The 16,801-nt window shown below is 38.2% G+C and overlaps 1 protein-coding gene across 4 annotated transcripts in view; it reads right to left on the bottom strand.

The window, feature by feature from the left end:
- dync1i1 (dynein cytoplasmic 1 intermediate chain 1) overlaps positions 1 to 16,801 on the bottom strand; it is a 208,673-nt gene that overhangs the window by 5,966 nt on the left and 185,906 nt on the right. The gene's annotated exons all lie outside the window — the stretch shown is intronic.

The raw sequence follows: 16,801 nt of genomic DNA on the forward strand, positions 1-16,801 counted from the left end.
AGAAGCCACAGAATTACATTTACTTACTGATTCCTGCACATTGGCCTCTTGTTTACAAATCTCTAGCTGCTTAAATGACCATTATGCTCTGTAGCAGCAAAAGAAGATGATATTTTAAACTATCAGTTTTATCGTAAGGGTGCAGATTTCAATCTTTATTATGTAGTGTAAAACCTAGCAACTATTTCTAATGGGTAATTTAGATCACAAAAAAACATCACACAGTTATAGTGCTATTATTCCACTTCAACTGCCATGGCAACATTACGTGGATTCCTGGAGTTTGTAGTTTGAGAATGCTAAATGCTCTTCCCTAAATGGCAAATTCCTGGATTCCATATCATGCTGCCATGGCAGTTAAAGTGGAATGATAGTGATGTAACAGTGTGGTGTGATAGGACGCTAAACTACAACATTAAGGAAGCAATCTTGTGTCCTCCAGGAGGAGAGATGAGGGATTTGGGTTGCTCTCCATTGGCTTGGATTTGGGCATTCTGATATGTCTTGGGAAATGCCAATTATATGTAGGATACTCAAGGGCAGAGAGAATAGCTGCAGTAATTATGCCAGCCTTGAAAATGTTGTGGTTAATTTTTTAAGTCTGGTTTTGTGGGAGGACGAGGGAGTGGAGAAATTATGACAGCAAAGAAATCAGCACATGTACGTACGTAACAGTGTGAGCCAGCAGAGTTCTCAATAGAATAGTAGATCTTGCATAGAACTCCCCACTTTCTAAGGACAGTACAATCCCCATAACCACAATATCCGTGGTTTTATTTATCTACTTCCAAAAATATACAACTTTTAAAAAAGATACAGCCTCTCTATAATACTTTGGAGTCGGAAATCTCAACAGGTTTTGCTGTTTTCTATGGTTTTGCATATCCAGGCGAAGTCCATGAGCATATATCCTATAAATACGTGAGTTGTACTATAGTTAGCATTGCTCTACCACATGGGAAAGTACTATAAATTACAAAAAAATCCTATTCTTCTGCTATTGTTAATCTTCCATTGGGAGCTGACCTCACTATGAAGCATGATGGCACAAATTACAGACAAAATACTAGAAAATGAACTTCTCTTCAAGTGATTAGAAGTTCATTTTCTAGTCCTCTGTATGTCGCATGTGTGTGACATTTCTACACAAATGAACATTGAAAAGATGCAGATTTTCCATCTGTGACAAAAGTGCTTTTGGGGCTATAATGCTTCCACATCTACTTCTATGTCTTCCACACCGCACTCCAATTTCTTTGGTGAAAAAAGGCTTTATATGAAATGCAACGTTACAGAAATTCCCATCCCAGTGTTCTCATTTTATATATTTTGTTCTAAATTATGTTTGGCTTCAAGGGAGCTAGTTAAAAAAAGATTTCGAACAGCTGGTTAATTAAGGACCGCAGAAAAGAATTTGGGTTAATTTTTGTTTGGTTCCTCCAATAGCGTCAGCAAAGCAAATGGGTTATAATGACTATGATGAGGCTTCAAAATAAAGACCAAAAGTGGTTTATCAGCATCCTTGTAATTTTTCAATTTAACAGAATCGCTTTAGAAAACGTCTATCTCAGGAGAGCATCAACTATTAACTGTTTATCCTAAACACAGTTTCCACTGTTTTGATATTGTCCACTTACATCCTCTAAGAACTTGGTTTAATTTTGAAGACAGATTTGTTATAAATAATTCTTCATGTCAAGGGTTTTGCACAAATCAGTCTTGAACAAATAAAGTCTTGATCCTGGAAAGACACTTCCAAACACAAAATACAATGTATATAAAAATGTAACTGACTAAACAGTGATAAGTTTTTGTTAAACTTTTTCATTTATGCTTCCTCTGTAACACAGCTAGGATTGCTAGAAAAGCAGAACGCTGAAACTAAGCAGTCTTAAACCCATTTCTCTTTGATTGTTTACTTATTTACATATAGATTTATGTGCAGATATACTGAAAAGACTACAGACAGAAAAGAGATATTGAAAACCGATAGGAAATAAATGTCACATATAGGTAATTTCAGACACCCCACACCGTGGGCCCAATCCTTTCCAAATCACACGGAACATCTATTCTATAAACAAAAGTTTCCATATTTTAAATCCACCCCATTTTCATTCTCCCCATGGAAGCTATTCATATTTCACCGAGGCCAGAGAAGATATTTTGCAGCTAACCTAGTATGGGCAAACATATGCTGTTATATATGTGCACCTATTCTGGCTTTGATCTTGTGGTAATATCAAAACTCCTTCATTATTTTTCTTTATATATAGTCTGACAAAGTCTGTATTTTTCCAGGCAACTCCCAATGCCACACACATGGCTGGAAACAAAGTGGGAGGTCATATGGAAGGAAAAGGCCACCAAAGTAACCAAAAGCACCCTTTTCACATAGCTAGAGCACCACCGTGTTTAACTCTTCGGAGAACCTAGCATCAGTGCTAACAATGGATGAAACCACTGGCAAAGAGGCTGAAGCCAGAAAACTGCATGCAGATGATTTTAATCAGTGCTGTGTATATACTGGTCTGCTTAACTGGCGGGGTGGGATACCACAGACGGGCTCAAGACTGTCTCTGCTCAATACACAGCAGGTATCATTGGAGCTGTACATACCACCCTTCCATAAAGTTCATTTGTGGGTTTTTGTCTCGATTAACCTCTGCTGTGAACTATGTCTCCGCATTGTTCTTTACAAACCATGATAGCCAATCCACCAGTGACAACACATATGAACTTTTTCACTGGCTTGTGGTTTTTCTGAATACAGGATGAAATATTAAGGTGCTTCTTTAATGTAAAAAACACATCTACAACTAAGAAATTCAGCTTAGGCATTGACTATAAAAACAAATCTGCCAACCATCTTGGTGCTGCTTTGAAAAATGTAACCACGTTTTTAACAGTGGGATTACCACCAAGGTTATTATTTGGAAACACAACGGGACCTAATCTACACCACTCACATACAGACCACCCTATCAACCTCTTAAACCAAAGCTGCCAAAAGTTCCAACACCCATATTGACTCTTGTCACAGTTGACTTTGGCTTAGCTACCCATTTCCTTCCTTTCAGAAAGCTTCATCAACATTTTATTCTTCCCAGCAAGTGGACAGGAATCTTTTTAAGGGCAGTCAAGCAACAGCAAAAGCAACAAAAAAAATCTTTGTTACCAATTTATTATGACAAACTACCATGGAGTAGAATCTGGTTTATTGAAGGTATCATTTGTTCTGGATTCCAAAAGGAACATATGTGTATCAAAATGACTAATATAAGATATATATTAAAATGACTATAACAAAATGTTTCATATTATGTCTTCAACTATTCCGAATCAAAGAAGAGGTATACAGAAGCCAAAACATTTCTATATTGTTTTAATAATGTGCTTCTCTTGCTCTCTTCTGCTTCTCTAACACATAAACACATACCTCTGATTTACTCCTATACTGTATACCAATCTGAAGGCAAGGATGGAGGTGTAACTTATGATTTCAGATGTTATTGGACTCCAAACCCCATAAGCCTCAATCAGCACAACTAATACGAGGGATGCTAAAAGCTGCATTCAAATATTGGTTCATCTAGCCCAGTATGGGTCTACCTTGATTGGCACGGCTCTCTGGGATTTTGTTTAGCTTGGAGATCCTGGAACTGATCTTGGAGCTGCTGTGTGCAAAATATATGTCCTACCAAGGTGTTATGGCCCCTTCCCAACATCTGGAAGATCACAGATTACCCACAAATGACGTAGAGAAATCATAAAAAAGTACTTCCTGCATCCACACTTCAAAGGAACCTGTGGTCCACCAGATGTTGAATTCTTATTCCTATCCATTCCACTTAGCTCAGTCAATGGCTATGAAAGTCAGAGAACCAGAACACAAACACAGAACCTGAGTAGTGTTACAACTCATCCAGACGAATGCTTTGACTAGCTCAGCATTGTTAACCTAGTGGTCTAAATCACTTCATTAATTAATTTTTATAAGGCTCTTCCAGACTAGTCTAAAGAAATGTGGGTTCTCGCAATATAGCTCCTTGAGATTTGATGGTTTTCTAGATACCTTTGAAAATTCCAAGTACTGTAATACAGCAACAAATACTTCAACCACCTTGTCTGAAGAAGCCCACTGAAGCTGGCTTATTTTAATTTCATCGTCACCCAGGTGTTTCGTGTTTGTTCCACAGTATGTGTTATTCAAAAAACAGATCCAATGCAAGACCATAGCTTTTTTAATATGACAAAAACAATTTTTATTGGCTCTTTCATTACTTGGCCATGAATCAACAATGCAAATATTAGGGAACTAGTCCATGAGCTTTATATTAATTGTTCATTCTTTAGTATATCATGGCTCCATTAAAACAGCTTCATTAGTTATCTTTTTTTTTTCTGGACTCATTTTGAAACTAGGTCTGGTAAACTCAAGTCATTAATGGGACTTTTACCAGTGTTGCTTGTCTTCTTCTGCATGAATTTATGATTGGAAGTTCATCTTCTAAAGGAAAAAGCCTAGAGCTCAGTAGTATAGCTTCTGTTTTGAATGCAGTTTAGTCTCCAGCACCTGTAGATAAGAAGCCACTGCTGGTCAATGAACTTTAACTACCAGAATCTCCAATCATGTTGATGGGGTCTTCTTGGGGTTGGAGTCCATTTTCATCTGATGGCCAAAGGCTTTAAGATTCATTTATAAATGTTTGCATTGCTGAATTGCTAACTAATGAGTATACTTAATATGTGAGGCAAGTTTTTTATTTTATTTTATTTTTTTTTTATTTATAAATTTGTCTGAAAGCACAGCACATTCAAGAGCTCAGCATACCCAAGAGCTATTTTCCGATGGGTCACAAGGGTCTTAAATTTCTAAAATCTGCTATGGAAAGACAAAGATCTATGTGCCTTGTATGAGCAACACATGGATCTCTTGCTTTTTTAAAGCTACCAAACCTGTGTACTTGCGGTCTGTTGGATCACAGCCAAAGCGCCTGCAAATACCATAAAATTATAGTTTAAATATGTCGTTTCCGCTTTTCTGTGGAGCAAATTAATATCCTGAACTCTTCGGTAACTTACTGCAATTTCGGGCTAACCAGCTCCTTATCAAGACACACATTCTATAGCACTCTGCATTTATAACTCTATGCAACTTTACCAACCATTGGAGGGAGGAAAAACTTAACACCATAATTAAGTCCTCTGTCACAAGCAAGGTTGGCATTGAAAGTGACAAGCTCAAACCACAGAAGAATTATAAAGATGATTAATTATACAAACTAATTCTTGTTTCAGAAGACATTTCTGCAGAAAACATATGCCACTACTCACAAGAAAGAGAGAATGTCTGTTCGGTTGAACATTGCAAACAACTACACCATTACATTGATGGAATATAGCTTTAACCTAAATTTGGCACCGAGCATTCCCTCCCCTTCAATTCCCTGTAGTATCAGCAAATAGCTACAACAATTTCCTAGTCAAGCTGATTTTACTCTGCATATAAAAAGTAGCTAAATATACTTGGGAAATTGGTTTACTTTCCCTATATGGCTAATTTGTTACTGTAAATTCACATTTTCTATTTTCCTCATTAGAATGCCCTACAACGTTAGGGGACTATTTTATTTTTAATGTAGTATTTTATTGCTCTACATTAAGATGCTGTGCAGTATTATGGTTTTATTCTTATTCTTATCTTTTTCTCACCCCAGGTTTTAACTGAGTGTTCATGCGGCCCGCCCTGTTATATTGCTTTTTTGATTTTGTGTTGTACTGTACATGATTATTTTTGTATTGTTGTAATTGTATTATGATATGTTGTTTTTATATTTTGCTATATTGTATTGTTCTGGGCATGGCCCCATGTAAGCCGCCCCGAGTCCCCGTTGGGGAGATGGTGGCGGGATATAAATAAAGTATTATTATTATTATTATTATTATTATTATTATTATTATTATTATTATGCAATTCTGTAGAACCACTTATCAACTTTTCTTTCCCATCCCTGGGAGCTGTTTATTTATGGGAGCAAAAATTCTTTATCAGCTTCAGAGAACTCTATGGAAATATTGCTCTATCTATACTATCTTACAAGATGGGCTCGGTAGACCACTTATGCATCACATTAAAAAGGGTAAAAGAAGGCAAATTTAATAAAATTTGCATGGACAGATGAAACTTTAGACATTGTTGTTTCAATAAGGAAGTCTATGATGTCTACCAGAAGGGAAGAAAACAGAACTAGACAATCTCTGTGCCTCTCAGCATGAAGTCAAGGGGCTACCTCTTCATAGACAACTTTGTAGTCCCAAACCCTCCTCTTCTATAGTTCTTTCACTTTATACAAGACAAGGATTAGGCAGTCTTTCTAACACAGGATACCCTGAACTAGATCTTGCAGTTACTCCTCACTAGAATAAATCCATATGGAAAGGGATCTTGTACCACCACCACCATCATCATCATCATTATTTGAAACACAGCAAGATGAGTCCACAGCAGACACTCTACTGGCTGTTGAATTGGATCACATGTCGAACACTTCCCAAGTGTCTAGGACTGTGTGATGTATCGGCGAATAATGCGAGCAGATCCTATTATTATTATTATTATTATTATTATTATTATTATTATTATTATTATTACTACTATTATTATTATGATGTTTATTCATACCACATTTTTTCTCTCACAAGGAGACTCAAATCTGCCTACATTAAAAACATTTCAATACTATTTAAAATCTACAAATATACAAACATTAAAACAGAATTAAGTATCACTGGTTTTTAAAAATTCAATTAAATCCATAAAATCCTTACAGATTAACTGATAGAACAAAGTTGATAGCATATGTTTTTATAGACTAAGTTTACTTCTTCATATGCATCCACTAAAGACCTCATCACATTACCTTTTTTCAGCGTCCTAGGAGGACACTTGGAGGATGCTGGAAGCACAAAGCCTTCTGGAGCCCATCTGATGACATAGAGCCACTTCCGGTGGGGTTCCATGCTTCCCGCATCCTCGAAGCATTCTAGGATGCTTCCCAGAGAACACGGGAGGCTTCCCATTCTTTCCTGTGTTCTCATAGGAAAGAACGGGGCAAGAGTGGGGGGAAGCTGGGCAGTGACACTTCCCTCTGTGGGTAATGGGGCAATACGGGGCGTGGGGCAATGAGTTCCCCCACTGCCCACCAGATTCACCACGCTATCTGGCAAATTCTCCCGCTATTGATTACCCTTTGGACCCTGATGTGATGACGTCGTTAATCAATTTGATTTATCTATCCAACAATCAATTAGATGGAATTACTTTAATTGTGGGAACCAGTGTGGTATAGTGGTTTGAGCATTGGATTACAACTCTGGAGACCAGGTTTTGACTCCCCACTTGGCTATGAAACCCACTGGGTGACCTTAGAAAAGTTACATTTTCTCAGCCTCAGAGAAGGGCAATGGCAAATCTCTTCTGAACAAATCTGGCCAACAAAACCCTGTGATAAGTTCACCTTAGGATCACCATAAATCAGAAATTAGGACACAACACCAATACCGAAGTTCAATTGTGGCCTCCTAGGAATGGGAGGAGAACAATGGAAGATTCAACATTCCTGATCATCTCTCTTCTCTAAGAAGGATAGAAATGGGAGAACAGAACATTGAGATTATAATATCCTGTATCACTTACTCATAGGTTCAGGAGCCAATTGTATCTGTGATATCTGTCCTATGGAAATGCTTTATTTGTTTCAGCAACACTATTCGTGTCTATTCAAGTGTTGGATAATGTTTAGTGGGCTGGATTTGTGACTGCCAGGTTCAGGCCTCCAGTAAGATATGAAACTCAATGGATGACCTTGTATCTCTCAGATACAAAGTCTCTCTGCCCAACAGAATTGCTGAAAACAAAATTAGAAGGTGAATCTTCATATTGCCTTGAGCTCACCAGACAAAATGAAGTATATAAATGTAACAAAAACAAAAACCCTCCAGGTTTGGGAAGAGGATGCAATACTGCATTTTGCTCTTAGTAATCCCTTTCTCCTCCTAGAGAGTCAATAGGGTGTTCTGCTTTGAAAGTGGACCAGGAACATGGAACGCTAGACTTAAAATCTCCATTATACCATGAAAACCCACTGGATGACCTGAAGTGAGTTACATTCTCTCTGCCTTAGAGGAAGGCAAAGGCAAACTTCCCTCTCTGAATCCATCTTGCCAGGAAAACCTCACGATGGGGTTGACTTCGGGTTGCCATCTATATATATAAAAGAGTGATGGAATCCTGGCGACCAACAAAACAACAAAACTACAAGCCCCCCAACCTCGAAATTTGACAACACAACCCATCATCCATGCCTCTAGGTTGATACAACAAAAAGAAAAGAAAAATAAAGTCCTAATTAGAGTGAGAGGAATAATTGTTTTTATCCAATTGCTGCCAGTTAGAAGGCTAAGCTCCGCCCACTTGGTCTCCTAGCAACCCACTCAGCCCAGGGCACAGGCACAGTTAGGCCTCACTTAGGCCTCTTCCACAGATTATCTGATTTTAACTGAATTATATGGCAGTGTAGACTCAAGGCCCTTCCACACAGCTATATAACCCATTTATAATCTTATTTTATCTGCTTTGAACTGGATTTTCTTGACTATTTCCCATACCACCATACTTTGCCACAGCAACGCGTGGCCGGGCACAGCTAGTATGTCATAAATGACTTGAAGGCACACAACAGAACCATCAACAACAACACTAGCTACCTCTCAAAGAAGGGGTCAGTTGATTTCAGGGTTCTATCAAAAATGGGAAACACAGGACCACAAAAAGAGGTAGGAGTGCATCCAGTCTAGTGTTACTTATTTTAAGTACTTAAGGTGACCTAAGTCATTCCATTAAACGAAACAAAATTTAGCTGAAATTATGCTGCTTTTTTCATCAATGTATAAATAAATGTGTACATTAAGTTTCTCAGTGGCTCTAGGGTAACCTAAGCAATGAATATTGTAATGAGAAACACAAGGACAGAGGGTGATAATTGCTGGGCTTTGCTCTACTTACACTGGCTTACCCCCTATGGAGGCTACCAAAGCTAAAGATTTTATCACTGTAGTAATCAGCAATGGGTGATGGCCTTCATAAAACAAAGTAATTAAACTGACTGATTCCTCCAACCTGGACATTTTTTCCATTAAGGAGCCCTTATTTAAGCTCCCCCCTCTCATTCAAAAGTACACTGAAGACCTCTGCCAGTAGTGTTAGTATTCATCTCCCAAATGTGCAACAAAAGGCAGCAAAACTATTCAACTTACTTACTCATGCCACATGCAAGTTGCATTAATGCAAATCGTGTCATGTGTGCAAAAAATTCCTTTTCCAAACAATAAATTTTTAGTTTTAAATGCACAAATCTTGAGTCTAGAACATGGGAAGGGACAAAGGTTTTGCAACTATTGTTGCATTGGGATCTGGATTTAGAACAGCTCCTTGCCCCATCAATGTATTGTAGGGAAAACTTATACTCATGGGAAAGCCACACAACTCAAAGAACGTGTAGTTTTGTCCTTATAACAACTCAAGTATTCTGGAGGGCCTGCATTCCTGGACCTACTTTGGAAATAGGAAACCATGGATAATGGCAAAATCCTATTGAAATGAGCAACATCTACCAGAAGTTATGATAGAATCACCCTCAAGGACCTAGCAAAGTTCTACCACAGCCAAAAGGTAATTTTATACACAATATTTTAAATAATTTTGTACATGAAACAAAGTTTGTGCACGCTGAACCATCAAAAAGCAACGGTGGCACTATTTCAGCTACCCATGTGGACATTTTCTGGGGTATTTCAGATTTTATCTATTTTATTTATTTATTTACTACATTTATATCCTGCCCTTCTCACCTTGAAGGGGACTCAGAGCAGCTTACAAATTAAATTTACATACAATATTATATTATTAGCATAGTACAATACTGGCAATAAATTACTATACCTGGAGGAATCCTCCACCTTGTGTGACTGTGGAGCAGAACAAACAATTCCGCATATGTATGCTTGCCCACAGTGCCCTGCCTCATGTACGGAGGAGGAGTTGTTTAAAGCTATGGACAATGAGGTTGCTGTTGCCCGCTTTTGGTCCAAAACTATTTAGTTGCTTGTGATTTTCTTCCCCCCCCCCCCCCCATCATTTTGAAATGTATTTGTCGTGAAATGCTTTTGACACGAAATAAATAAACTATATTGTACCATATTAATATATTGTAATATTATTAGTAATATTACACGTAAAATATAATATATAATTAATATTATATTATTATATTGTATTATTAGTATTATATCATATTACAATATAATATTATGAATATTATATGTATATACAATATGTTATATTATTATATATTATTGTAAATTATATTGTGTGTGTGTGTGTGTGTGTGTATATATATATATATATACACACACACACACACACACACACACACATACATATACACTAGCTGTGCCCGGCCACGCGTTGCTGTGGCGAAGTCTGGTGGTATGGGAAATAAAGTATTGAGGAATTGGTGGTAGTTAAGGTAAAGGGTAAACGTTTTCCCCTGACGTTAAGTCTAGTCGTGTCTGACTCTGGGGGTAGGTGCTCATCTCCATTTCTAAGCCGAAGAGCTGGTGTTGTCCATAGACATCTCCAAGGTCATATGGGATGACAGCATGGAGCGGTGTTACCTTCCCGCCGGAGCAGTACCTATTGATGCACTCACATTTGCATGTTTTTGAACTTCTGGGTTGGCAGAAGCTGGGGCTAACAGTGGGGGCTCTCTCCGCTCCCCCAATTCAAACCTGCGGCCTTTCGGTCCAGAAGTTCAGCAGCTCGGCGCTTTAACACGCTGCACCATCAGGGGATATTATTTCCTAAAGGTTGTGAATATACAATATTTCTGATTGGGTTTTTTTGTCTGTTGGAGGCAAGTATGAATGCTGCAATTAGGGGAAATGATTAGGATGTAATGGCCTTGCAGCTTTAAAGCCTGGCTGTTTCCTCCCTGAGTGAATTTTTTGTTGGGAGGTGTTAGCTGGCCCTGATTGTTTCCTGTGTGGAATTCCCCTGTTTTCAGAGTGGTGTTTTTATTTAGTGTTCTGATTTTAGATATTGTATTGTTCTGTTTTATTATACCACATTAATTTTTATATATTCTGATTTTAGTGTTTTTGAATACTTGGAGCCAGATTGTATTCATTTTCACGGTTGACGGCAACACAACAACAACAACAACAACAACAACAACAATAATAATAATAATAGTAATGATAGCAATAATAATGACTTTGGTAATACACACTGCTTCACTCCCTTCTCAGCTTCCTTTCTGAAAGAATCCTTTCTTGGGAGGTGTTAGCTGGCCCTGATTGTTTCCTTTGTGGAATTTTCAATTTCCCTGCTTTCAAAGTGTTGTTCTTTATTTACTGTCCTGGTTTTAGAGATTATATTGTTCTGCATTATTCTATCCCAGTAATTATTTCATATTAAAGTAGAATCTTACTTATCCAACATTCGCTTATACAATGTTCTGGATTATCCAACGCAGTCTGCCTTTTCGTAATCAATGTTTTTGTCAGTATTTTAAATTCATTGTGATATTTCATTGTAAATTTGTAAATACATTACAGTAGAGATTCACTTAACCAACATAAACGGGCCGGCAGAATGTTGGATAACCTAATATGTTGGATAATAAGGAGGCATTAAGGAAAAGCCTATTAAACATCAAATTAGGTTATGATTTTACAAATGAAGCACCAAAACATCATGTTAGACAACAAATTTGTGTTGGATAAGTGAGACTCTACTGTATAACTAGCATAGCATAATATGTTATATTATTATATATTATTGTAAATTATATTGTGTGTGTATGTGTAGCATAGATTTCCAGATAAGGCATGCTCAACCTGTACTTAATTTTAGTCTCTACAAATATTCAGAAACTAATGTACAAATTTCTCCTTCACGTCATGATACATGTGAAGCTACATATGAATTTGTGAAGTCTGTCTTCTTTGGACATGTTTGTGTATTCATTCTACCTGCACTCATACTAACAGGTGGAGTGTATAAGCATCGAAGAGAAATTAGACCCCTGACTGTGAAAATAAATATGTTCACTTATTTTCAGAGACAATGCTGAAATCAAATAGCTAAAAAAGTGTATACACTGTACGATGACAACTATCAGAAAATGAAAATATTCATATTATTTTAAACTCAGGACCCAGAAACCTACAGACAGGTTGTTTGCCAAAACGACCTTAATTTTATATTCAGACCTTTTAAAAAATCGAATGAGGACCCCACAGAAATTAACAAGGTACAGTCACATGATGTGGAAGTGGTAAGTAACTTAAGGCCCTTTCCTCATTCCTACTAGTGAGACAAGGGGTTGGCCACAAGTTTGTCAAACATGAAATAATTAAGACATTAGTAGTTTCATTTGAACATGGACAACCAGTGATTAATTTAAACTAGGATTTATTGAAGTAAGCCTGGAATCAATTGTAAAATAGTCCAAACTTACTACAATTCTTGGTTTGGACAAAATAGTAACAGCAATTTAAAATGGATAGTTTAGATATTCTCATTTTAGCTGGATGAGAGAGAAGAGGAAAACAGACCTGAACCTTTAAAATCAAACTATGGTTTAGAATTATGTGTAAATTAGACTTGTCTCTTTTAAAGTGTGTATCATGCAATTTGTATATGGATATATATACATTCAGGAGCCCCCAATGGTATAGCGGATAGAACCGTTGAGCTGCTAAACTTACTGACCGAAAGGTCAGCAATTCGAATCCGGGGAGTGGGGTTAGCTCCCGCTGTTAGCCCCAGCTTCTGCCAGCCTAGTAGTTCGGAAACATGTAAATGTGAGTAGATAAATAGGTACCGCTCTGATGGGAAGGTAACGGCGCTCCATGCACTCATGCCGGCCACATGACCTTGGAGGTGTTTAAGGACAACACCAGCTCTTTGGCTTAGAAATAGAGATGAGCACCAGCCCCCAGTGTCGGACTTAATGTCAGGGGAAAACCTTTACCTATATATACATTTGAAAGCTATAAAGAACAAGGTTTCAGAATTCCCAGTATTAAGTGAGTTCATATACAGCAGGGCTAATCAAACTGTACTTCCAAAGGTTGATACACTACCACTCCCATTATTTCTCATCAACGGGGGGTGGGGGGGGGGGGGAATTGCAGTCCAGAGATGTCTGAAGGATCATATATTCATCACCCTGTAACACAGAGGGACTACTACTACTATACATTGTTTTCTATGCATTTAAGCATTGTTTTCAAGCAAATTATAGTTTGATCACTAAACAGTTGCTGTTCTATCATAGCATCGCACCCAAGAAAGATATCTTTATAAGCCATAATAGGAGTCATCGGTGGCTCAGCAGGTTAAACTACTGAGCCACTGAACTTGCTGACTGAAAAGTCAGCAGTTCGAATCCAGTGAATGGGGTGAGCTACCGCTGTTAGCCCAAGCTTCTGCCAACCTAGCAGTTTGAAAATATGAAAATGTGAGTAGATCAATAGGTACTGCTCTAGCGGGAAGATAATGGTGCTACATGCAGTCATGCCAGCCACACGACATTGGAGGCGTCTATGGACAAAGCCAGCTCTTTGGCTTAGAAATGGAGATGAGCACCAACCCCCAGAGTCAAACACGACTAGACTTAATGTCACGGGAAAACCTTTTCCTTTATAAGGGATAATTATAAAATCACTTGATGATGAAAGTGAAATGGTATGGCTAAATCTGAAGGGGAGCATGGCTGTGGCGGGGGGAGGGAGTGGGAATGCACAAACATCTAACACGCAAGAATATGGATTTTTACACGTATGAGAAAGTTTGGAGTGGTTTGCATTGGGGATGCTACAAAGTTAAAGCTAGTCACTCTAGAGCACAGCTTTCCAAATTTCACCCTAGTTGACATAACTCTTTAGACAACTATCATGTCAGTAATTCAATTTTTACTAGCAAACCAGAAGTTAAACAGCCCCTATAAGAGATACAGACACATACATAAATTGCAATAATGAAAGATATGGGAACACAATGTATCCCATGAAAGCCTTTCATTTATAATATAGTATTGCTTATTTCATATAAACGCAGGGGTTTCTTATTACATTCATGCAACACACATACACATTGAAGCCAGCACATTAATGTGTCATGATGCACAGTTTGGAAAGCTCTGTTCTAGAATATAGTAACAGGCCCTCAAATCATTTAAGCCAAAAGGGAGTATATTATATTTAATATGCTTATGTAAGTGATTCTAATCAATTGGATTCTGAGCTAAAAGCCGCCCCCCTATTCTTGTTGCTGTCTGTTCTATTTCTGATGTGAAAAAAAGGACAAGAAATTGATAAAATGCAATGCCCATCATGAGGGGATGAACAAACTATTCCAACTAATTCAGAGCACGGTATGTCAAAGAGATATGCATACAGCCTGTATAGACTCCAGACAATAGGCAAGCACAGACAATACTGTCAATGCAGGTATTTCTAGCATCTGCCAGATTACTCAGGAAGAGAATTCCAGCTCAAATACATCCACACACACCAATAAATAAAGAAATTAATAAATAAAACTGCCGGTTTCTGCGGCAGAAATTTGAACATAATGACTTTTGACAGTTTAGCAATTATGATAACGATACCGGCAAGATGTTTCTGCAGCCATTTTTCCGGCAAAAAGCTACTCCCGCAAAAGCGCACGCCGGCCCAAGATATGAGTCATGCCCAAGCAATTTCGCTACGGGCCATAAAAATCACTTTGTGTGAGTTAAAGATAAATCTGTATATGTTCTATAATGTTTCCCTACTGTGGCGAGATGGAGATCCCAGTATCCTATCACAGATAATGACAAAAAACAAATTCTGTCTATAAAAGCTGATTGCTCCAGCAGTCACCCTTAACTGCTCCAAGAATGGTAATGCAGACACTACATTTTAGGCTGCATTCAGCCACAAAGAGACACATTCCATCAAGTGCACACCATACTGACTTCAATTTAGTCAGATTTTCATATGTAGTGGGGGGAATTCAGAATAGCCTTCCAACACACTATATTCTGCCTGCTAATTTCCATTACATCTACTCGTCACCCTACGGGCTTCTGCCATTCCTTTCCAAACCTGCCGTTTCAAATTTTCTTACATCAATACCCAGCATACTCATTCAAGCTACAATATCATGAACTGATTTTATTTTCTATCTACAGGAAAGGTTACAGCATGAAAGATGCCCATGACAGCTAGTATAATAGAATGAATAAGATACTGAGCCCTAAACCAAGAAGTCCTGAGCACAAACCTTACCCCAGCAATGAACTCGGTTGGAAGCCTTCAGCAACACATTCCAACTCACCATTGATATCTAGTGCAGGACAGTTGCTTTTTTGGACTACAGTCCCCAGAATTCCCCAGCCAAGAAAGGGGACTAGACAGAGGATAGAGTCTTAAAAGTACCCTTACTATACTCTGGCACTGATGCAACTTACACTTATTGTAGTAGGCATTATCGCCATCATGGTATCGAAGTGCTTAAATGCTCAGAAAGCATTTAATAAAGAGACCGAAACCCTTTAATGGGCAGTTTCTGGGACATATTTCAGCACTGACTTTTTGCAACTGTGTGTTGTCGAAGGCTTTCATGGTCGGAATCACAGGGTTGTTGTGTGTTTTCCGGGCTGTATGGCCATGTTCCAGAAGCATTCTCTCCTGACGTTTTGCCCACATCTATGGCAGGCATTCTCAGAGGTTGTGAGGCATATTGGAAAAAACTAAGCAAGGAAGGTTTATATATCTGTGGAAGGTCTAGGGTGGGAGAAGGAACTCTTGTCTGTTGGAGGATGCCTTCCATTGATGTGAGTGAAACGTCAGGAGAGAATGCTTCTGGAACATGGCCATACAGCCCGGAAAACACACAACAACCCTTTTTGCAACTGCTTTTTGAAAATTGAAGATCTAACAGTTGCATACACAATCTAATGTGTTTATTGGCTTGGCATTTTGTTTTACTATATTATATCATAAGTAACAACACACACACACAAGTAATATTTAGAGTTAATATAGAAGATAATATTTGTAAAATATTGAACATGCATATTCAAAATGCTTACCTTTATAGGTGCAGGTACTTACTGTCATTTAAACAGGAATGCAATATGTCTCGACACAGATAGGAAGACAGTGATCTGTGTAGTTGCTCAGCCTACTCTCCAGTTAGTAACAACTGAGTAGCAACTTCAAGGCCATTCCCTCTTCTTGTGATTTTGTCCCCCTTTAGCTCAGTGGTTCCCAACCTTTGGTCCTCCAGGTGTTTTGGACTTCAACTTCCATAATTCCTAACAGCTGGTAAACTGGCTGGGATTTCTGGGAACTGAAGTTCAAAACATCTGGAGTGCCAAAGGTTGGGAACCACTGCTTTAGATAAATGACTGTCATCTGATTGCCCTCTAATTAGAGGACTGTCCTATGTAGAGTACAACACATGGTCATCCTATCCTATCCTAAAAGCTCATAATTGTTTGGGTTTGTGTGTGTGTGTGTGTGTTTTTAAGAAGCCTCGGGATATATGAGAACTATTTAGTATTTAACATTAGAAATTTCTTCAATAACTTTAATTTGCTAGAACTTCTGGAAAGGCAGAGGACCTGCATAGTATCCAGGGCAGCAGGAACATAACTTTATCACACTGACCAAATCCAAACAG

The sequence above is a fragment of the Anolis carolinensis genome, chromosome 6 (genome assembly GCF_035594765.1).
Source record: "Anolis carolinensis isolate JA03-04 chromosome 6, rAnoCar3.1.pri, whole genome shotgun sequence".
In the NCBI taxonomy this organism is placed as follows: Eukaryota; Metazoa; Chordata; class Lepidosauria; order Squamata; family Dactyloidae; genus Anolis; species Anolis carolinensis.